The 25,376-nt window shown below is 37.6% G+C and overlaps 1 pseudogene; it reads left to right on the forward strand.

Moving 5' to 3' along the window:
* Positions 1-203: 203 nt before the first annotated feature.
* Positions 204-909, forward strand: Gemin8-ps4 (gem (nuclear organelle) associated protein 8, pseudogene 4; annotated as a pseudogene).
* The last annotated feature ends 24,467 nt before the right edge of the window (positions 910-25,376 follow it).

Here is a 25,376-nt window from a genome sequence, read left to right on the forward strand (position 1 = left end):
ATGGAATCAAAAAACTGGTACATTTAAACAGTAGAGTACTATTCAGCTATTAAATACAATGACTTCATGAAATTCTTAAGCAAATGGAGGAAACTACAAAATATCATTCTGAGTGAGGTAACCGTTGTTACCCAGCGCCCGAGATCTGCAAGCTGCGTGTCCATGAGTTCCCACTTGGACTTTTGCAATCAGAGGTAACAACAATGGCCTCAAAATAAAGGGCTACTACATCTTGGTATTCTCACCCAATATAGGCAAGATACTGGCAACATTATCATCATGGAATGCTCTGGATGCAAATCCACCAGAATGCCTAAGAAAGTTCAGGGATTCCTATTTCACTTCTCCATGGTTCTTCCCTCATGGAATTCTACCCTGGAACTCTCTTGCTTATGAGACTGGACATCCTTGGAACTCTCAAGGCCAGCACATGGAGTGGCAGAGTCTCCTTACAGTGTTTCCCATTTCAAAAGCACCGAGAAGCTTCTGTATGACAGCCAGAGAACCCAGGCATCCGCAAGAGAAGATGAAGCACTGTCTGAAGAGGAAAAGCTGGAGTTGGATTCAGATGATGAAGTGGAGTGTGTCCTGAGCAATATGGAAATCACTGAGGAACTCTGCCAGTACTTCGCACAGACCGAGAGACACAGAGAAGAGCGAAGGCGACAGCAGCAGCTGGAGAAGGAACATCTGATTGACTAAGCAAATGCAGACCATGGCAACCACCACAGGTCAGTGGAGCCCCCATCTGAGAAGCCCTGGGAGCGACGCCAAACAGAGATGAAGCGCTTATATGGAAACAGTGCTCCCAAGATCTTAGCCATGGAGGCTGCTGTTCAGCTGAGCTTTGACAAGCACTGTGACAGAAAGCAGCCGAAGTACTGGCCTGTCATTGTCCTGAAGTTCTGAGGCCTGGGCACTGGGCCTCTAGACAATGCCTCACAGTTCCTATCCTCTCCTTTTTCATCTCTCATGGACATTTTCGGAGAAAGAGGCCTGTATACCAACATGGCAGTCACAGTCTGTCAGCCACTTATAATTCTTTCAGCAGGAGACATACTGTTGCCAACACAAGGAATATTCACTTGACATGTGTATTGGACTGGCCTTCGGTTTTCTCTGTAATAGTCCAGTTCATTGAAATTATTGCCTAGAGATACTGCCTACTGTTTTGCATTTTAAATTTTCTCCTTTAAACTGTCCAGAATGTCATAAAAGCCACAGGCCACATGTCATTCATTCCTTTATTTTATGATCAGTTTTCATGCAGCCCATTCTAGCTATAAACTCTTAAATCTTCCTCCTTCCACTTCCCAAATGCTAGCGTACAAGTTTGCAACACATATACACATACACACAAACATACACACACACTAACACACACACACACACACACACACACACACACACACTTACCCACACATACACAGTGGGCTTCTGTCCACATATTTTCTCTGACTGTAACTCTTTGCATGCCTCTGAAAATGATGTAAGTTACAGCTAGACAAGTAACACTTGTTACTCAACAAGGTTTCAGCCCACATGCTCTATAAGAGACCTGAGAGTAAATACTCTGGCTTGGCAGATCATTTTGTCTGTATCATAACTGCCTAGCCCCATTGTCTTCATTGCATAAAAACAGCCACAATTACTGAATAAACAAATGATTGTGACTGTGCTTCAATAAAACATTATTTGTTAAAAAAAATAAAAGAATGCACATGGCATGCAATCACTGATAAGTGGATATTAGTCCAAAAGTACAGAATAACAAAGACACAATTTACAGACAACATGAAGCTCAAGAAGAAGGAAGATCATCTTTTGTATACTTTAGTTCTTCTTAGAAGGGGGAACACAATACTCACAGGAGGAAATACAGAGACAAAATATGGAGCTGAGACTGAAAGAAAGGTCATCCAGAGACTGCCCTACCTGGCACTCTGTCACATATACAGTTACCAAACAAAGACACTATTCCAGATGCCAAGAAGTGCAGGCTAACAGGAGCCTGATATAGCTGATATAGTTCTGTAAGAGCCTGACAAATACTGAGTCGGATGCTCACAGCCAACTATCAGACTCAGAATGGGATCCCCAGTGGAGGAGTTAGAGAAAGGACTGAAGGAGCTGAAAGCATTTGCAACTCCATAGAAAGAACAGCAATATCAATAAACCAGACAACCCAAAGATCTCAGGGATTAAGCCACCAACCAAATAGCAATGGATCAACCGATGGCTCCAGTCATATATGAGGCAAAGGATGGCCTTTTTGGGCATCTATAGGATGAGAGGCCCTTCTTCTTGTGAAGGTTCCATAATCCAGTGTAGGGGAATGCCAGGACAGGGAGGCCCAAGGGAGTGGGTGGGGGAACACCCTCTTAGAGCAGGAAGGAGGGAGTTGGGATAGAGTGTTTCTAGAATGGGAACAGGAATGGGGATAACATTTGAAGATATCCTATAAAAGAAAAAATTGGAGAAGTAAAACAAGAAATTTTTGCTTTCTAACAAAAGGAGAATATTACCAAAACAAACCAATCAAATGCAGTATTGTAGAGCTCAGTCCCAGTGAATACATATAGAAAATAGTTAGTTTTGGTACATTATTCAAAGAGAGGATAAAATGACTGTAAGAGCCAGATGAACAGGAAGTTTGCTCTGAGATTGTGTTTTCCTAATAATGTCAGAAGCTTGAACCATAAAACATCACCAACTTGATTGCCCAAACCTGAGCTGAACAAATACAACAGACATGCTCAAGTGAATGGGAAAATTCCACTGTGGACTCAACCCTATACAGCAAACTAGAGGCAACTATGGAAATCAGAATGTATAGCTAGGCAGCCACTTTAATAGTGAAATAGGCCCTCTAAACACAGGCTTATTAAATACATAATATTTATGTTTCATCCATTGGCTCAAAAAAAGTACAAGAAATTACAAATCAAAAGTATATTCTAAAAAGTAAATGAGGGCTGAAGAAATTGTTCGTTGTCGAAGAGTACTTTCTGCTCAATCATGAAGATCTGTATTCTAAACTTATTAACCATAGTGTTCAATTCATAACCACCTGTGCCTGTAGCTACAATGAATTCAAAACCCTTTACTAGCTTCTATGTATACCATATCGCCACACACATGGCCATATACGATATATATTCACTGAAATATCCAAAAGGACTCATATAAATCTAAGAGCTAAACTAACATGGTAGCAATTGCATGCATATTTGTGTGTGTATGTGAAAACACACAAACACAAACATACACACAAAGTCACACACATACAGACCCACATACCTGCTTAATGCTAACATCTTTCTTATAATGTTTAACTAATACTAAACTACCAATCCTTCAAAAATAATAATTATGTAGTAATAACTTATTTAATAATAACTACAGCTTGTTCAGGTGAAATGGTCATGATCTCAGGCTGGAGTTTATTATTTGCTAAACATAGAATTTAAAAGAACTGGAAGGATAGAATTACTCATCTCTGTAGATTTGGAGAAGCTATATTTTAGGACATTTGTTTCTAACTTATCTTGAAGAAGCTGAGAGCTTAAATTTTCTGCATTGCTCTTGGGAATTTCTGGTCAATGTCCAGAAAAATTTATTTGTACAGTTTTGTAATGTCAAAGCCATTCATATCCAGAACCTTGTTTTAGGCCTTCTCCTTTCCTCCTTCTTAATGAGCTGTCCAATTTTGCTATCTCATTTCACACGGGCTTCCTCTCACAGCCGGTTACAGAGTGTAAATTCCATGCTTCTATCCATAAGTCTAAACACATCACCACCCACCGATTCTTTGTATAAAATATTTTTAAATAATATTGTTAGAATATTTTCTAAATAATAATTTAAATTTTTAAAATAACCTTTGCTAAAGAATTTTTTTTCTTGGTATTCTAACTGTGGAGACTGTGTGGGTGTGTATGTGTGTGTGTGTGTGTGTGTGTGTGTGTGTGTTTGTGTGTATGTGTGTGTTTTAATTATTTACTTCAAACTCTATCATTGAGTTTTTGACTCTTGATCTTGTACGATGCTATAACTAAGGAGTCATCCGACATGCAAGAGAATCCATAGTTTTCCTGTACTAAAACACTGAGCTAAAAAATCTCAGCCTCTGGGTTGGGGATTTAGCTCAGTGGTAGAGCGCTTGCCTAGCAAACACAGGGCCCTGGTTTTGGTTCCCAGCTTAAAAAAAAAAAAAAAAAAAAAAAACCAAAAACTCAGCCTCTTCAAGGAACAACACCAGCAACCAAAGATAACAGTGGAAAGACAAGAACTATCCAAAATCATAGACAAGTAACTCTTAGTCAGGTAGTCAACACTTTTTTGTCATGTAATTGCAGTACCTAGAATCTCTGTAATTATATGGTCATGTTTTTGGGGGTGGGGTTACATTATACATGAAACATTAACCATTAAAGGTCTATAGTATTGAAAACTTCTGGGGAAACTCCTCCCTTTGCTGAAAAATGGATCCTACTGGACTACTGGTTCTGGATATTGTGTCATGCTTTCCTATCTAGTGTGTTTCCAGGAAGAGAAATATTAAGAGAAGATGACAGACAACTCAAGAGAATTCTTGGAAATTGAAATTTGGATTCGATCCATCCATATCATCCTAGTGCATCCCTACTTGGTGTGCACTGGACCATGGAACCTGGTTTTGCTTCATCCTTCCTTTCTTGGTGTGCAGTGGCTCCTCAACACAACAGGGCATTAGCAAAAATTTGACATGGATTTTTTTTTAACAAATTTGCCTCTTTTTGATGTATGCATTTTAATGTGAAGTTATGTGAAGATGCAATGTATAAATATGAAGTTTCATATGTGTAAGGAGACATAGCTAAAAAAACTTATTTAATTTTTAATGGGAACTTCACAAAACTTTTTTAAAAAATACATACACAAACACACATACATGCAAACAAGCACAACAGACATTAAAGACATTTTGCCCATCAGATTTCCTGCACAGAAACAGTAGGAGAAATAATTTAAATCATCTGCAAGGCAAATGGACATCAATTAAAGCTAGCAGGGAGAGTAGTCCAATCTTCACGCTCATTGTAGACAAGGAACTGTTATCCAAGTAGCCAATATCATTGCATTTTATGATTGAGGATAGTGCTGTCCTCTCCAGCTATGGTCAGGTTTCAGTAACAGCTGGAATGATCTTTGCGAAGAATGCTCTCTTGGAATTTCAAGGCAACCAATTCCACAATGGATTTCTGAGATAGTAATGTGCCCTGCTACTAAAGTTTGCTCTATGCTTTTGTGCCAAAATACCTTGTAAAAAGTAACTTTGTGGATAAAGATTTATATGGCTTACAATTCTAGGTCAACGTGTAGTGCTGAGCGAAAGTTAAGTCAGGAACTCAAAGTAAACAGTCACTTCACCTCTAGAAACAAAAAAAAATATATCTGTATGTGTGTTCATTCATTTGCTTATACTTAGCTCAATATTTATATTTTTATATTGGTCAGGGACTCCTCCATAGTGAATAGTGAAGGTCATTATCCTCTGTTTTGCTTTAATGCTCCGTTCTTTTCCATTATTCCCAGCATGTTCTGACAGCTGTAGCATAAAGTCTTATCAAGATGCAGCTGCAGGTTTTTGGCTTACCCAGTCTTAAAACAAGAGCTAAAAGAACCCATATTTCCTATAAATATTTCAATCCTAGGAGTTTATTTTTATGACAACTAAAAGCCAAAGATACAGTGAAACTCTTGCATTTGGCACATTCATAGGTGACGATGTGGTATTTCATCTGACACTGTTTATAACAAAATGAGTCAGCCCAGATCTGGAATTGAGAAATTACCCTTCTATGTTTGTGGGAAAGTGCTAATCATCTCTGATGCACAGAGAAAAATGACATTTTTACGGATAGAAAGAAAAAAGGAGTGATGATTCTTCTTAGGGAGAAATCACTTCCTATTTCAAATATGTTTATATACAAATTTTAATTTATGAAGGACCCAAAATAAAATTTTAATTTATATGAATTGAAATGGGAATTATTTAGCCATCAGACTAAAGTATCAGTTAATACTTGATCAATATTTTCCATGAACTATTGTAAGTACCTTTTTAATGCTTGGTTGATCTTCTTGCAAAACATATCCTATTTCAAAATGGTAACTGATATATTACAATGTTAAGCTAATTAAAGCATAAAAAGTATTGACCAGAAAAATACATTCTCCAGAATACTGACTTTCTCATTGTATCTGACCCACTTAAACTCATTCTTTGAAAACATATTTCTGTAGATATAATTTTACTTGTTACTTATTCACGTTATATCCTACTGGCAGGCCCTGCCTAGCCATCTCCTCTGTTACTCCCCACATCTCATCCTGAACCCACCCATTCCCATTCCCTTCCCCTTTTACTCACAGTTTCCACTCTCCATCTACTTCTTATTACTATTTCATTCTCCTTTCTAAGTGAGATTAAAGCATCCTCATTGTGCCTTCCTCCTTGTTAAGATTCTTTGTGTCTGTGGAGGGCATTGTGGTATATTATGTATTTTATGGTTAATATCACCTTACAAGTGAATATATATCAGACCTATCCTTTTGTGAATGGGTTATTTCACTCAGGATGATATTCTCAATTCCAGTCATTTGCCTGGAAAAATCATGACATCCTTGTTTTTCATAGATAAATAGTATTCCATTGTGTAAATATACCACATTCTCTTTATCCAGTGCTTTGTTTAGAAACATACAAGTTGTTTCCAGTTTCTGGCTACTACAAATACAGATGCTATGAGCATAGTTGAGCAAATGTCTTTGTGGGCTACTGGAATGTCTTTTGGTATATGCCATGAACGTTATAGCTGAGTATGAGGTAAAACTATTTCTGCTTGTCTCACAAACTGTCAAATTGATTTCCAAAGGGCTTGGACAACTTTGTGTTCTCTCCAGTAATGGAAAACTGCTCCCCTTGTTCCACATCCTCACTAGCATTTATTATCTTTTGAATTTTTGATCTTTGCTATATTGACTGGTATAAGGCTTGTTTTGATTTGTATTTCCCTGGTGACTAAATACTTCAAACATTTCTTTAAGTGTTCCTTGGTCATTTGAGATTCTTCATAAGAATTTTCTGTTTAGCCCTGTACCATATTTTTAAATTAGTATTTGTGTGTGTGTGTGTGTGTGTGTGTGTGTGTGTGTGTGTGTGTGTGTGTGGTGAGTAACTTCTGTTCTTTATATATTTTTGAGATTACCTCTATTTCATGTAGAGGCTTGTTGGAGATACTTTCCCAATATGCAGGCTGTCATTTTATCCAAATGACAATATCCTACGTTTTTCAGTTTCATGAAGTTCTATTTTATCAGCTGTTAATCTTACAGCCTGAGCTATTGGTGTTCTGTTTAAGAAATTGTCTTCTGTACCAATTTGTTCAAGGGAATTTCTCACTTTCTCTTCTATGAGATTTATTATATTCAGTTTTATGTTGATGTACTTTATCCATGTGGACTCGAGTCTTATGTGGGGTAATAAATATTTGTGTATTTGCATTTTCCTAAATGTGGACATCCAGAAAGTTCAGCACCAGTTGTTGAAGATGGTCTTCCTATTCACTTATATGGTTTTGCCTTCTTTGTCAAAAACAAGTGTCTCTGGGTTTGTTGATTTATTTCTGGGTCTTTGATTCAATAGTTAACAATGTGTCTGTTTCTGTATCAATACATACCTGAAAAATTCTTTAGAGTTATTATTGACTAAACTGTCTTCCCCTAAATTGTATTTAATAAAATATTGTTTTAAAAAATATAAAATATTTACATATATAAATTATGTTGTGAACATATCGGTATTATTAATCAATCTTTCTAATCTACCACTCTTATTCATGTCATTTTTCCTCCCCAGTTCACATCCTATTCATATTTTGCTTGGTGTTTACAGGTTTGAGTTCCTATTGTGATGGCCATTCACTGCAGGACAGTACTCTATTGCAACGATTTCCCTATGTCCTATACTCTGTGATACTTCTTGTACATATACTTCTTATACATTGAAGTGGGTGATATTCAAATCATCATTTGGGTAGAGTAATCAATAGTTAGTTAGCTGATCTCAGCAGTATGACATAATCTGAGTTTCTGCATTAACTATTACCATTTGCAAAAAAAAACAAAAAGAAGAAGAGGAGGAGGAGAAGGAGGAGGGGGAGGAGGAGGGGGAGGAGGAGGAGGAGGAGGAGAAGGAGGAGGAAAAAAAGCAGAAGCAGTGAAGAAGCAGAAGATGCAGAAGATTCAGAAGAAGCAGAAGAAGCAGAAGCAGAAGCAGAAGCCAGAAAAGGGGAAGGAGAAGGAGGAGAAGGAGAAGGAGAAGGAAGAAACAGAAGCAGCAGTACCAGTGGAGGAGTAGGCAGAGGAAGAGGAGGAGGAGGAGGAGGAGGAAGCATACCCACACACACACACACAAACACACACACACACACACACACACACACACACACACACATATATATATATATATATATATATATTTGACTTTCTGTAAACGTTCATTTATCAAAAATGCTGAAAGCTTATGGGCTGGTATGGTTGTCCTGGAAGACAGTACTGTCAGTAAGATAATTATTATTAGATGAACCATGGCTTAGAAAGATTATTGGTTATTTTCTTCCTCAACATCTTGCATAGCACATTCCAGTACTAGAAATGTATTCCTCACAGAGGAGACTTCTAAGTCAGATCCAGATGGGATTTTTCATGTTCTGTTTCTAAAGTGTGTCATGTATTCAAAAATAAGGATTTGCCTTCATGTTCTGCTTAGCAAGTAAGGTTACCATCTATATCCTATACTGTTTGGGGAGACTATTGGACTATGCTGACCAACAATTCAAAAGAAAAGTTGTCGTGTCTAACACTGAGAATTCTGTTGGTTTTCTATATTTCTTATAGAGAACATTAGAAGAGAATAAGCTCAGATTAATTACACACACACACACACACAAACAAACAAATGCATACAACCACATAACCACAAACACACACACACACATACACACACACACACACACACAGAGAGAGAGAGAGAGAGAGAGAGAGAGAGACTTTAGATAAACATAAAAATGAAATAAATTATATATTCCTCTGTGGCCCTCCAAACCTACATATTATTTCTTATTCCTCTTCATCACAGTTCTGATTTGGCCTTCTTCCTCACTGCTCAGTTTTATCCATCCTCTTTTATCCATTCTTTCCTTCTTATATTCTATATACTTATATTTCCCTATCCAGAATTCATGGTTCCTTTACTTTCATGTTTTCAAAGGAAACTCTAAGTTACACACTCACATTATCTGAAGATTGGAGCTATATATCACAGATGATGGAAAGGATGTGTATGAATATCTTCCTAGGATGAGTTTACTCATTCAGTATGAGACACTGTCCTTCTGTTCCTACTCATTTCCCAACCTATCTTCTACCGAATGGTCTAGTTCTTTATCTCAGGAAGACACATATCTGAACTTGTTTTTCAGATACATTCTTATGCATGTTTTAATTAGCCATTTTTCTGCTGTCTTTGTAGACAGATGGCATACAACATTCACTGTTATAGAGTGTTCCCTTGCAGGACAATTTTTGCCTTATGTATAGAGAAGTTAGTTGTTTGGTTACTGCTGTTGTAGGTTGATTTATTTGTTTTCTTAATTAATTCCAAGAAGAGTAAATTTCACAGATTGGCAGCTTAACAAGAAAATCATTTTCCAGTGCAAAGATCTCCTCCTTACCCTGGCAGAAACTTCAGTGTCAGGGGAGCTTTGAGGTGCCTTAACACTTGTTCTGCAACCATATTCAAATGTGTACACCTCTAAGTGTATTAGTTGCCTTTCTTATTACTATGTTAATCAGTACATATGACAAAAGGAACTTAGGGCAAACTTGGATCATAGTTTTAGAAGATTTAGCCCTTAAAGACAGAGAAGAAACTGTGAGAAAAGTCTAGCCAGCTAATCATATCTGCAGTCAACATATAGAGAAATACAAATGCTAGTTCTCTTTGCTATACTTTTTTTTCAAACCAGGCCTCCAGTACATGACACATTGTCCATTATCATAATGGAACTTCTGATATACATAACCCTATCCTTAACTCACTTTCAGATTTGTCAGGATAAAGGATCCTATCAGTAAGAAGTAATTCAAGAAGTTAACAAGTTGATTTTAAACACACAGAGAGATATTTACATTCAAACACAGAGTCAGGCAGACAGACACAAACCTTTTCAAGCTTAATAATTGTATGTACAGTGAACTATTAAAGAACTCATTAATTCCAGCTACTGTCTCAGAAAATGAGCCAATCTGAATACTTTTCTTTTTTTAATTTCTTTTTTTTTTACATTTTATTTTATTTTTTATTAACTTGAGTATTTCTTATATACATTTCGAGTGTTATTCCCTTTCCCGGTAACCGGGCAAACAACCTCCTCCCCTCTCCCCTTCCTTATGGGTGTTCCCCTCCCAAACCTCCCCCCATTGCCGCCCTTCCCCCATCAGTCTAGTTCACTGGGGGTTCAGTCTTAGCAGGACCCAGGGCTTCCCCTTCCACTGGTGCTCTTACTAGGATATTCATTGCTACCTATGAGGTCAGAGTCCAGGGTCAGTCCATGTATAGTCTTTAGGTAGTGGCTTAGTCCCTGGAAGCTCTGGTTGCTTGGCATTGTTGTACATATGGGGTCTGAGGCCGCTTCAAGCTCTTCCAGTTCTTTCTCTGATTCCTTCAACGGGGGTTCTATTCTCAGTTCAGTGGTTTGCTGCTGGCATTCGCCTCTGTATTTGCTGTATTCTGGCTGTGTCTCTCAGGAGCGATCTACATCCGGCTCCTGTCGGTCTGCACTTCTTTGCTTCATCCATTTGTCTAATTGGGTGGCTGTATATGTATGGGCCACATGTGGGGCAGGCTCTGAATGGGTGTTCCTTCAGTCTCTGTTTTAATCTTTGCCTCTCTCTTCCCTGCCAAGGGTATTCTTGTTCCCCTTTTAAAGAAGGAGTGAAGCATTCACATTTTGATCATCCGTCTTGATTTTCATTTGTTCTAGGCATCTAGGGTAATTCAAGCATTTGGGCTAATAGCCACTTATCAATGAGTGCATACCATGTATGTCTTTCTGTGATTGGGTTAGTTCACTCAGGATATTTTCCAATTCCAACCATTTGCCTACGAATTTCATAAAGTCGTTGTTTTTGATAGCTGAGTAATATTCCATTGTGTAGATGTACCACATTTTCTGTATCCATTCCTCTGTTGAAGGGCATCTGGGTTCTTTCCAGCTTCTGGCTATTATAAATAAGGCTGCAATGAACATAGTGGAGAACGTGTCTTTTTTATATGTTGGGGCATCTTTTGGGTATATGCCCAAGAGAGGTATAGCTGAATCCTCAGGCAGTTCAATGTCCAATTTTCTAAGGATCCTCCAGACTGATTTCCAGAATGGTTGTACCAGTATGCAATCCCACCAACAATGGAGGAGTGTTCCTCTTTCACCACATCCTCGCCAGCATCTGTTGTCCCCTGAGTTTTTGATCTTAGCCATTCTCACTGGTGTGAGGTGAAATCTCAGGGTTGTTTTGATTTGCATTTCCCTTATGACTAAAGATGTTGAACATTTCTTTAGGTGTTTCTCAGACATTCGGCATTCCTCAGCTGTGAATTCTTTGTTTAGCTCTGAACCCCATTTTTTAATAGGGTTATTTGTTTCCCTGCGGTCTAACTTCTTGAGTTCTTTGTATATTTTGGATATAAGGCCTCTATCTGTTGTAGGAATGGTAAAGATCTTTTCCCAATCTGTTGGTTGCCGTTTTGTCCTAACCACAGTGTACTTTGCCTTACAGAAGCTTTGCAGTTTTATGAGATTCCATTTGTCGATTCTTGATCTTAGAGCGTAAGCCATTGGTGTTTTGTTAGGAAATTTTTTCCAGTGCCCATGTGTTCCAGATGCTTCCCTAGTTTTTCTTCTATTAGTTTGAGTGTGTCTTGTTTGATGTGGAGGTCATTGATCCACTTGGACTTAAGCTTTGTACAGGGTGATAAGCATGGATCGATCTGCATTCTTCTACATGTTGACCTCCAGTTGAACCAGCACCATTTTATGAAAATGCTATCTTTTTTCCATTTGATGGTTTTGGCTCCTTTGTCAAAAATCAAGTGACCATAGGTGTGTGGGTTCATTTCTGGGTCTTCAATTCTATTCCATTGGTCTGTCTATATCTGTACCAATACCATGCAGTTTTTATCACTATTTCTCTGTAATACTGCTTGAGTTCAGGGATAGTGATTCCCCCTGAAGTCCTTTTATTGTTGAGGATAGCTTTAGCTATCCTGGGTTTTTTGTTATTCCAGATGAATTTGCAAATTGTTTTGTCTAACTCTTTGAAGAATTGGATTGGTATTTTGATGGGGATTGCATTGAATCTGTAGATTGCTTTTGGTAAAATGGCCATTTTTACTATATTAATCCTGCCAATCCATGAGCATGGGAGACCTTTCCATCTTCTGAGGTCTTCTTCAATTTCCTTCTTCAGTGTCTTGAAGTTCTTATTGTACAGATCTTTTGCATGCTTTGTTAAAGTCACACCGAGGTTCTTTATATTATTTGGGTCTATTATGAAGGGTGTCATTTCCCTAATTTCTTTCTCGGCTTGTTTCTCTTTTGTATAGACGAAGGCAACTGATTTATTTGAGTTAATTTTATACCCAGCCACTTTGCTGAAGTTGTTTATCAGCTTTAGTAGTTCTCTGGTGGAACTATTGGGATCACTTAAATATACTATCATATCATCTGCAAATAGTGATATTTTGACCTCTTCTTTTCTGATCTGTACCCCTTGATCTCCTTTTGTTGTCTGATTGCTCTGGCTAGAACTTCAAGAACTATATTGAATAAGTAGGGAGAGAGTGGGCAGCCTTGTCTAGTCCCTGATTTTAGTGGTATTGCTTCAAGTTTCTCTCCATTTAGTTTAATATTAGCAACTGGTTTGCTGTATATGGCTTTTACTATGTTCAGGTATGGGCCTTGAATACCTATTCTTTCCAGGACTTTTATCATGAAGGGGTGTTGAATTTTGTCAAATGCTTTCTCAGCGTCTAATGAAATGATCATATGGTTTTGTTCTTTCAGTTTGTTTATATAATGGATCAGGTTGATGGTTTTCCGTATATTAAACCATCCCTGCATGCCTGGGATGAAGCCTACTTGGTCATGGTGGATGATTGCTTTTATGTGCTCTTGGATTCGGTTTGCCAGAATTTTGTTGAGTATTTTTGCGTCGATATTCATAAGGGAAATTGGTCTGATGTTCTCTTTCTTTGTTGTGTCTTTGTGTGGTTTAGGTATAAGAGTAATTGTGGCTTCGTAGAAGGAATTCGGTAGTGATCCATCTGTTTCAATTTTGTGGAATAGTTTGGATAATATTGGTATGAGGTCTTCTATGAAGGTTTGATAGAATTCTGCACTAAACCCATCTGGACCTAGGCTCTTTTTGGTTGGGAGACATTTAATGACTGCTTCTATTTCCTTAGGAGTTATGGGGTTGTTTAACTGGTTTATCTGTTCCTGATTTAGCTTCGGTACCTGGTATCTGTCTAGGAAATTGTCCATTTCCTGAAGATTTTCAAGTTTTGTTGAATATAGGTTTTTATAGTAAGATCTGATGATTTTTTGAATTTCCTCTGAATCTGTTGTTATGTCTCCCTTTTCATTTGTGATTTTGTTAATTTGGACGCACTCTCTGTGTCCTCTCGTTAGTCTGGCTAAGGGTTTATCTATCTTGTTGATTTTCTCAAAGAACCAACTTTGGGTTCTGTTGATTCTTTCTATGGTCCTTTTTGTTTCTACTTGGTTGATTTCAGCTCTGAGTTTGATTATTTCCTGCCTTCTACTCCTGGGTGTATTTGCTTCTTTTTTTTCTAGAGCTTTTAGGTGTGCTGTCAAGCTTCTGACATATGCTCTTTCCTGTTTCTTTCTGCAGGCACTCAGCGTTATGAGTTTTCCTCTTAGCACAGCTTTCTTTGTGTCCCATAAGTTTGGGTATGCTGTACCTTCATTTTCATTAAATTCTAAAAAGTTTTTAATTTCTTTCTTTATTTCTTCCTTGACCAGGTTATCATTGAGTAGAGCATTGTTCAATTTCCAAGTATATGTGGGCATTCTTCCTTGATTGTTATTGAAGACCAGTTTTAGGCCGTTGTGGTCCGATATCACACAATGGATTATTTCTATCTTTCTGTACCTGTTCAGGCCCGTTTTTTGACCAATTATGTGATCAGTTTTGGAGAAAGTACCATGAGGAGCTGAGAAGAAGGTATATCCTTTTGCTTCAGGATAGAATGTTCTATAAATATCTGTTAAGTCCATTTGGCTCATGACTTCTCTTAGTCTGTCTACATCTCTGTTTAATTTCTGTTTCCATGATATGTCCATTGATGAGAGTGGGGTGTTGAAATCTCCCACTATTATTGTGTGAGGAGCAATGTGTGTTTTGAGCTTTAGTAAGGTTTCTTTTACATATGTAGGTGCCCTTGTATTTGGGGCATAGATATTTAGGATTGAGAGTTCATCTTGGTGGATTTTTCCTTTGATGAATATGAAGTGTCCTTCCTTATCTTTTTTGATGACTTTTAGTTGAAAATTGATTTTATTTGATATTAGAATGGCTACTCCAGCTTGCTTCTTCTGACCATTTGCTTGGAAAATTGTTTTCCAGCCTTTCACTCTGAGGTAATGTCTCTCTTTGTCTCTGAGGTGTGTTTCCTGTAGGCAGCAGAATGCAGGGTCCTCGTTGCATATCCAGTTTGTTAATCTATGTCTTTTTATTGGGGAGTTGAGGCCATTGATGTTGAGAGATATTAAGGAATCGTAATTATTGCTTCCTGTTATATTCATATTTGGATGTGAAGTTATGTTTGTGTGCTTTCATTCTCTTTGTTTTGTTGCCAAGACGATTAGTTTCTTGCTTCTTCTAGGGTATAGCTTGCCTCCTTATGTTGGGCTTTACCATTTATTATCCTTTGTAGTAATGGATTTGTACAAAGTAAATTTGGTTTTGTCATGGAATATCTTGGTTTCTCCATCTATGTTAATTGAGAGTTTTGCAGGATACAGTAACCTGGGCTGGCATTTGTGTTTTTTCAGGGTCTGTATGACATCAGTCCAGGATCTTCTGGCCTTCATAGTTTCTGGCGAGAAGTCTGGTGTGATTCTGATAGGTCTGCCTTTATATGTTAATTGACCTTTTTCCCTTACTGCTTTTAATATCTTTCTTTATTGTGTGCGTTTGGTGTTTTGACTATTATGTGACAGGAGGTGTTTCTTTTCTGGTCCAATCTATTTGGAGTTCTGTAGGCTTCTTGTATGCCTATGGGTATCTCTTTTTTTAGGTTAGGGAAGTTTTCTTCTATGATTTTGTTGAAGATATTTACTGGTCCTTTGAGCTGGGAGTCTTCACTCTCTTCTATACCTATTATCCTTAGGTTTGATCTTCTCATTGAGTCCTGGATTTCCTGTATGTTTTTGACCAGTAGCTTTTTCTGCTTTACATTATCTTTGACAGTTGAGTCAATGATTTCTATGGAATCTTCTGCTCCTGAGATTCTCTCTTCCATCTCTTATATTCTGTTGGTGAAGCTTGTATCTACAGCTCCTTGTCTCTTCTTTTGGTTTTCTATATCCAGGGTTGTTTCCATGTGTTCTTTCTTGATTGCTTCTATTTCCATTTTTAATTCCTTCAACTGTTTGATTGTGTTTTCCTGGAATTCTTTCAGGGATTTTTGTGACTCCTCTCTATGGGCTTCTACTTGTTTATTTATGATTTCCTTATATTCTTTCAGGGATTTTTGTGTCTCCTCTCTATGAGCTTCTACTTGTTTATTTATGTTTTCCTGGAATTCTTTCAGGCATTTTTGCAATTCCTCTCTGTAGGCTTCTACTTGTTTATTAATGTTTTCCTGTGTTTCTCTAAGGGAGTTCTCCAAGTCTTTCTTGAAGTCCTCCAGCATCATGATCAAATATGATTTTGAAACTAGATCTTGCTTTTCTGGTGGGTTTGGACATTCCATGTTTGTTTGGTGGGAGAATTGGGCTCCAATGATGCCATGTATTCTTGGTTTCTGTTGCTTGGGTTCCTGCGCTTGCCTCTAGCCATCAGATTATCTCTAGTGTTACTTTGTTCTGCTATTTCTGACAGTGGCTAGACTGTCCCTATAAGCCTGTGTGTCAGGAGTGCTGTAGACCTGTTTTACTGTTTTCTTTCAGCCAGTTATGGGGACAGAGTGTTGTGCTTTCGTGCGTGTAGTTTTTCCTCTGTACAGGTCTTCAGCTGTTCCTGTGGGCCTGTGTCTTGAGTTCACCAGGCAGGTCACTTGCAGCATACAAGTTGGTCTTACCTGTGGTCCCTAGGCTCAAGTTCTCTCGCAGGGTGCTGCCCACGGGCTCTTTGAGGCAGCAGCAACCAGGAAAACCTGTGCCGCCCCTTCTGGGAGCTTCAGTGCACCAGGTTTCCAGATGGCCTTTGGTGTTTTCCTCTGGCGTCCGAGATGTGTGTGCAGAGAGCAGTCTCTTCTGGTTTCCCAGGCTTGTCTGCCTCTCTGAAGGTTTAGCTCTCCCTCCCATGGGATTTGGGTGCAGAGAACTGTTTATCCGGTCTGTTTCCTTCAGGTTCCGGCGGTGTCTCAGGCAGGGCTCCTGCCACTCCTGGGCCCTCCCCCATGGGAACCCAGAGGCCTTATACAGTTTCCTCTTGGGCCAGGGATGTGGGCAGGGGTGGGCAGTGTTGGTGGTCTCTTCCGCTCTGCAGCCCCAGGAGTGCCCACCTGACCAGGTGGTGAGGTCTCTTTCCCACGGGGTCTGGGAGCAGAGATCTGCGCGGCGGGTGTGGAACTTCCGGTAAACACAGGATGTGCCCGGTCCTAGAGGAATTCTGCCACTGTGTGTCCCGAATTCACCAGGCAGCTTTCTTGCAACAGACAAGTTGGTCTTACCTGTGGTCCCAAGGCTCAAGTTTGCTCGCGGGGTGCTCTCCACGGGCTCTCTGTGGCGGCAGCAACCAGGAAGACCTGTGCCGCCCCTTCCGGGAGTTTCAGTGCACCAGGGTTCCAGATGGCCTTTGGTGTTTTCCTCTGGCGTCCGAGATGTATGTACAGAGAACAGTCTCTTTGGTTTCCCAGGCTTGTCTGCCTCTCTGAAGGTTTAGCTCTCCCTCCCACGGGATTTGGGTGCAGAGAACTGTTTATACGGTCTGTTTCCTTCAGGTTCCGGTGGTGTCTCCTAAATACTTTTCTTAAAATAGAGTTACTGCAGTGACCTAGGAAGCTTCAAAACACATGTAAATTGATGGCATTTGCTGTTCAAATAGAATGTGATTTTAAGTGTATGCATATTTATTTCAATTATATCAGTTTTTTTTGAGGCTAGTTTAAAAGAAAAACTAATCTGTAGACACATGAAATTTCATAGTGAATAGGAACATTAAGATTAGATAATTAAGACTGACATTAATTATATATGTCATTATTGTGTTAGGCATATATTTTGTAAGATGTACTTAGTAATTTCTTAATCATACCTTTGAGGGATACCATCTGCCTTAAATCATTGGAGCTCAATAAATGCTCTCTAATAAGAGAATACTGACTTGATATTAAGTGGGTTTGCCCTACTTTATTGAAAGTAGAAGTAAAAATGATCTTTTAAATTTCAGAACATTGTATTTTTATAAAAGTATAGTTTTGTAAAATATAACATAGTAAGTCTAACTCTTCCTCATTCCTCACAAAGATCATAGTTAGAGTGAAATGCCTCAATCGAATTTTTTTCTTTCCTTCAGTTTCTGCTCCTAAATTTGTTTCTGTTTTTGATCCTGTGAGTATTTTGTTCCCACTTCTAAGAAGGACTGAGGCATCCAGATTTTATTTTTCTTCTTCTGGAACTTCATGTGTTCTTATATCTTCAGTATTCTGTGGCCTAATGTCCACTTATCAGTAAATGCATATCATCTGTGTTCTTTGATGATTGTGTGTTCTGTGTTCTTTGATGATTGGGTTGCCTTACTCAGAATGATGCTTTCTAGCTCCATCCATTTGCTTAAGAATTTCATGAAGACATTGATTTTAAAGCAGAGTATTTCACCACTATAAATGTACAAAACTTTCTGTATCCATTCCTCTATTGTAGGACCTCTGTGTTCTTTCCAGCTTCTATTATAAATATGGCTTCTGTGAACATAGTGGAGCAAGTGTACTTGTTATATGTTGAAGCGTATTTTGGGTATGCCCACAAGTGGTATAGCAAGTTCCTCAGGTAGTACTATGTCCATTTTTAGGAAGAATTTCCAGACTGGTTTCCAGAGTGGTTTACCAGTTTGCAATCCCAACAATGGCGGAATGTTCCTATTTCTCCACATCCTGGCCAGCATTTGTGGTCATGTGAGTTTTTGGTCTTACCCATTTTGACAGATATTAGGTGGAATCTAAGGGAAGCTTTGATTTGAATTTCCTTAATGACTTTGAAAATTTCCTTAGCTGCTTTGTAGCCATTCAATATTCCTAGATTGAGAATTATTTGTTTAGTTCTGTACCCCATTTTGAATAGCATTATTTGGTTTTCTGGAGTCTACCTTCTGGAGTTCTTTGTATATACTGCATATTAGCTCTCTATCAGATGTAGGATTGATAAAGAACATTTCCCCATATATGTGTTACCATTTGTCCTATTGGCAATGTTCTTTGCCTTACAGAAGCTATGAATTTTATGATGTCTCATATGTCCATTCTTGATCTTAGAGCATAAGCCATTGATGTACTCAGGAAGTTTCCTTCTATGCCCATGTATTCAAGGCTCTTCCCCACTTTCTCTTCGATTACTTTCAGTGTATCTGGTATTTTTGTTGAGGACTTGAACCTCTCGGACTTGAGCTTTATGAAAGGCTATAGGAATGGATTGATTTGCATTCTTCTACATGATGACCTACAGTTGAACCAACACCATTTCTTGAAAATACAGTCTATTTATTATTGAATAGTTTTAGCTCCTTTGTGAAAGACCAAGTGACCATAGGTATGTTGGTTCATTTCTGGAATTTCAATACTATTCCATTGGTGTACCTGCCTGACTCTGTACCAATACCATACAGTTTTTGCCATGAATACTCTTTAATACATCTTAAAATAGGAGATGGTAAGTCCCCCAGAACTTCTTTCATTGTTGAAAATAATTTTCACTATCTTGGATTTTTTTGTTCATTATTTGCCCTCTATGTGTTGCAGGATTGGTAAAGATTTTCCCAAACTGTTTGTTGCAGTTTTGTCCTAATGATAGTATCCTTTGCCTCACAGAACCTTTGCAATTTAGTGAACTTTCATTTATCAATTCTTGATCTTAGAACATAAGCCACTGATATTCTGTTAAGGAAATTTTACCCAGTGCCCACTGTGTTTGAGGCTCTTCCCCCACCTTTTCTTCTATTAGTTTGAGTGTATCTAGTTTTATGTGGAGGTACTTCAACCACTTGGTCTTGAGCTTTATACAGGGTGATAAGGATAGATCAGTTTGAATGCTTCTATATGCTCACTACCAGTTGAAGCAGGACCATTTGTTGAAATAGTCTATCTTTCTTCCACTAGATGGCTTTACCTCTTTTGTCAAAGATCAAGTGAACGTGGGTTTATGGGTTCATTTCTGGGTCTTCAATTCTATTCCATTGATCTACCTACCTGTCTCTGTAACAACACCACATATTTTATAATCACTATTTCTCAGTAATAGAGCTTGTGGTCAGGTATGATGATTCCCCCAGAAGTTTTTCTATTGTGGAGGACAGTTTTCAATATCCTGTTTTGTTTTGTTTGTTTGTTTGTTTGTTTTGTTTTTTGTTATTTGAAATGAATTTGCAGACTGTTCTTTCTAACTCTATGCAGAATTGAGTTGGAATTTTGATGGGGATTGCATTGAATTTGAACATTGCTTTTGTCAAGATGGCCATTTTTCCAATATAAATCCTGAGAACCCATGAGCATGGAAGATCTTTCCATCTTCTGAGCTCTTCTTCAATTTTTTTTTCAGAGACTTGAAGTTCTTGTCATACAGATCTTTAACTTGCTTAGTTAGAGTCACCCCGAGGTAATTTATGTTATTTATGACTACAGAGAAGGGTGTCATTTCCTAATGTCTTTATAAGCCTGTTTATCCTTTGAGTAGAGGAAGGCTACTGATTTGTTTGAATTAATTTTATACCCAGACATATTGATGAAGTTGTTTATCAGGCTTAGTAGTTCTCTGGTGGAACTTTTAGGGTCACTGAAGTATACTATCATATCATCTGTAAATAGAGATATTTTCACTTCTTCTTTTCCAATTTGGATCCCTTTGACCTCCTTTTGTTGTCTGATTGCTCTGATTAGGATTTTGAGTACTACATTGAATAAGCAGGGATAAAGTGGGCAGCCTTATCTAATCCCTGATTTTAGTGGGATTGTTTCAAGCTTGTCTCCATTGTGTTTGATGTTGGCTACTGGTCTGCTGTATGTGGCTTTTACTACGTTTAGGTATGGGCCTCAAATTCCTGTTCTTTCCAAGACTTACATGCAGAGGTATTGTATTTTGTCAAATGATTTTGCAGCATCTAATGAGATGATCATGTGGTTATTTTCTTTGGATTTGTTTGCATAGCGGATTATGTTGATGGGTTTCCGTATATAGAACCATCCCTGCATCCCTAGATGAAGCCTATTTGATCATGACGGATGATCATTTTGATGTGTTTTTTGATCTGATTTGTAGGATGTTATTGAGTACTTTTCTGTTGATTTTCATAAGGGAAATTATTCTGAAGTTCTCTGTCTTTCTTGATTCTTTGTGTGGTTTATGGTCTTTGTGTGGTTTAAATATAATTGTGTTTCCAGTTTTAAAGAAGGTATTGGGTAGTGTTCCTTCTGTTTCTACTTTATGGAATAGTTTAGACAGTATTTGATTTAGTTCTTCCATGATGGTCTAATAGAATTATACACTAAACAGTTCTGGTCCTGGGCTTTGTTTTTGTTTGTTTGTTTTTGTTTTTGTTTTGTTTTGTTTTGAGTTGGGAGACTTTTAAAAACTACTTCTATTTTTTTTTAGGAGTTATGGGCCTGTTTAGATGGTTTATTTGATCCTCATTTAAATTTGTTACTGTGTATCTGTCCAGAAAATTGTCCCATTTCATCCAGATTTTCTAGTTTTTTTTTTAATATAGGCTTATGCAGTGGGATCTGATAATTTTTTTCAATGTCCTCAGACTCTGTTGTTATGTCTCCCTTTCCATTTTTGATTTTTTTTTTAATTTGGATACAGGTTTTGTGCCCTCTGGTTAGTCTGGATAAGGGTATATCTATCTATCTTCTTGATTTTCTCAAAGATCCAGCTCCTGATTTGTAGATTCTTTGTTTAGTTCTTTTTGTTTCTGTTTGTTGATTTCAGACATGAGTTTGATTGTTTCCTGTCTTCTACTCCACTGGTATATATTTGCTTCTTTTTGTTCTAGAAGTCTTAAAATGTGTTGTCAAGCTGCTAGTGTTAGTTTTCTCCAGTATCTTTTTGGAGGCACTGGGAACTATGTGTTTTTCTCTTAGTACTGCTTTAATTATGTCCCATAAGTTTTGGGATGTTGTTTCTTCATTTTCATTAAATACTTAATTTTCAAATTACTTACTCTCTGTGGTTTCATATCAGTTTTCGTTTCTGGTTTTGCTAATTTGGATACTGTCTTAGTGCTCTCTGATTAGTCTTCCTAAGTGTTTATCTATCTTGTTGGTTTTCTCAAAGAACCATTTCCTGGTTTTATTTCTTTTTTCATAGTTTATTTTTGTTTCATTACAATGTAAAAAGTCTTTAATTTATTTATTTCTTCCTTGACTGCATTATCATTGAGAAGAGCATTGTTCAGTTCCATGTGTACATGAGCTTTCTGTCATTTTTCTTATCAATGAAGACCATACTTTGTCAAAGGTGACCTGATAGGATTCATGGGATTATTTTAATCTTCTTTGTGACCAATTATATGTCCAATTTTGGAGAAAGTACCATGAAGTGCTGAGAAGTTATATTCTTTTGTTTTAGAATGAAATGCTCTATAGATATCTGTTATTTCTATTTGGTTCATAACTTCTGTTACTTTCGATGTTTCTCTGTTTAGTTTCTGTGTTCATGATTGGTCCATTGATAAGAGTGATGTGTTGAAGTATCCCACTATTTTTTGAGGTGCAATGAGTGTTTTGAGCTTTAATATACTTCTTTCCTGTATGCATAAAATTTCTGGGCCTTATTTGCATGTCCCATCAGTTCATCCATGTCTTTTTATTGGGGAATGGAGTCCATTGATGTTAAGAGATAATAAGGAAAAGTGATTGTTGTTTCCTGACATTTTTGTTGTTAGAGTTGAAATCATGTTTGTCTAGCTATCTCATTTTAGACGTGTTGAAATATTACTTTATTGCTTTTTCTAGTGTGTAGTTTGCCTCATTGTGTTGGAATTTTCTATCTATTGTTCTTCACAGGGCTGACTTTGTGTGATGATATTGTGTAAATGTGTTTTCTCATGGATTATCTTAGTATCTCCGTCTCTGCTGGTTGAGAGTTTTGCAGGTCATATTAACCTGGGCTGGTATTTGTGTTGTCCTAGGGTCTGCATGACATCTGTCCAGGATCTTCTGGCTTTCATAGTTCTGTTGCAAAATCTGGTGTAATTCTCATAGATCTGCTTTGTATGTTACATGACCCTTTTCCCTTACTTCTTTTAATATTCTTTCTTTTTTGTGTGCATTTGGTGTTTTGATAATTGTGAGAATGGAGGAATTTCTTTTCTGCTCCAATCTATTTGAGGTTCTGTGGGCTTCTTGTAAGTTCATGAGAAACTTTTTTTTTTTTTGGTTAGGGAAATTTTCTTTTATAATTTTGTTGAAGATATTTACTGGTCCTTTAATTTAAGAATTTTTGCTCTCCTAACTATTTTTTCTAGGTTTCATCTTCTCATTGTGTCCTGGATTTTCTGGATGTTTTGTGTGTTCAAATCATTTTGCAGTTTGCATTTTCTTTGACTGGTTTGTTAATGTTTTTTTAAGGTATCCTCTGTTCCTGAGATTCTCTCCTCTATATCTTGTATTCTGTTGATAATACTTACATCTATGACTCCTGATGTGTTTCTCAGTTTTTATATCTCCAGGGTTGTCTCCTTTTGTGATTTTTTTTTTACTGTTTCTATTTCTATTTTTAGATCCTGAATAGTCTTTTTTCAATTCCTTCACCTGTTTGGTTGTGTTTTCCTGTAATTCTTTAAGGGATTTTTTATGTTCTTCCTAAAGTCCTCTATCATCAATTTAAGATGATATTTTAAATCCTAGTCTTTCTTTTTCTGTGTAATCGGATATCCAGGATTCGGTGTAGTGACAGAAGTGGTTTTTGATGATGCCAAGTTGGCTTGGTTGCTGCTGCTTATGTTCTTGTGCTTGCCTCTTGCCATCTGGTTATCTCTAGTGCTGCCTGCCCTTGCTGTCTCTGACTGGAGCCTTTCCCTCCTGTGATCCTGATTTTGTCCGAACTCCTCAGATTTTCTCTGTCTCTATGGTCTTATGATTCTGTGGTTCAGTGATCCTGAGATCCTGAGTGTGTCAGTGCTCCTGGGAGTCAGCTGCCTCTGGGATCCTGAAATCCTTGTGTGACCAAGCTCCTGAGATCCTGTTGTGTCAATAATCCTGGGAGTTAAGCTTTCTCAGGGTGTTGAATGAGTGGATCAGGATCCAGAGCCTGAGTTTGCTCTGGGCACAGGTGCAAACTGTAAGAAAGCTGAGCCTTTGGTTGGGTAGGGTTTGTTTTTCCCTGGTTTCTGTGCTGGCCCAGTTAAACTGCATATTGGGGAAAATGTTGTGTCTTCAACTGTGATCTTGAGTGTGTCAGAACTCCAATGAACCTGGTTGGGTCTGATCTCTTATGAGTTGAGCTTCCTCTGTGATCCTGGCTATTTCAGTGTACCTGGCATTTGGGTTCCCTCTATGTGTCGTGGGACTGGATTTGGAGCCAGCACCCTAGGTCTGTTAAGGGCACTGGTCCAGACAAGAACGACCCTTGTTTAAGAACTTATTTTTACATAAATTAAGGCCTAAAATATAGAAGTTGTAAACTTCAAAAATTATTATTTTACCATTGCTTAATTTCAATTTCCATGTAACACCACTATTTCAGAATGTTCATGAGCAAGAAACCATTCAAAATTTTATTTGTTGATTACTCTTCCCACTCTTCTTAGTCCATATATGCATGAGTTTTTAATTTAATGTGATGTCACCTCTATACCTAGTGCATATTATTCATTTGTCTCTCCTAAGGAGGTCAAAAAATAACACAAATAGAAAGTTTGAAGAAAAGGATAAATTTACATTTCAGACATAATGACAATAATGTAGTCAAATTATTATTATAATTATAAAGAGCTATATTATCTCAATCATCTATGCATTATTTAAGAGTATCCATGGTCATTTCAAGCACATGACTTTTGATATAGCAAAGCCAATGTTTGCTAGGTATACAGAGAATTTGCATAGGCAGAGTCAGTTTGTTATGCATGGATTTTGCAAAAGTAAATTGGAACATGGAGATTAGATCACACTCCAGCTGTTTCTTCTTAAATTGTATTGTATGGTCTATGCAATTCCAAGGCAATAATAGTCTTCTATCTCCAGAGCTTACATATGAACACAGACAGAGACACACACACAAAGGATGCTAACCTAAAATACACATGCAAATTCCTTCAGTGGATTCCTCAAGCGATGATCCCATAAATGTATCCCATCACAGGTGTCATCAAATGGTCCTTGCTCTGTGTATGGAGTTCATTTACAAAAGAACAATTCAGCAAGATAAAACAATCTCTGGTGGCTGAATGGCCTGCAAAGGAATTAACTCTGAACCAGGTTACTCTAAATGCATTTCAAATGGTTTCTCAAGAAAAACTTTCATTTCAATATGTTAATATTAGATTTATTCTTATTTTCTGTAGAAGAAATATTATAGAAAAAATTATCATAGAAGATCATTTTTCTATTAAGAGGTTTCAAAAGAAGAGAGATATCTATAGACATAGAAAATCATATACCAGTTATTGATTGATGGTTTATAACTATATGGTATTGCTTAACAATCTGAGATAGTAGTTTAAAACATAGTAGGTAAATGTGGTCATTGTCATTTGAATATGAATGTTGCACATAATCTTATTTATTAAAATACTTGATACCTAGCTGATGGCACTCTATGGAAAAATTGGAACCATTGGTAGACGGTGCCTCACTGGAAGATGTAAAT

Source organism: Rattus norvegicus, chromosome 13 (genome assembly GCF_021556685.1).
Source record: "Rattus norvegicus strain SHRSP/BbbUtx chromosome 13, alternate assembly SHRSP_T2T, whole genome shotgun sequence".
NCBI classification, from domain to species: Eukaryota; Metazoa; Chordata; class Mammalia; order Rodentia; family Muridae; genus Rattus; species Rattus norvegicus.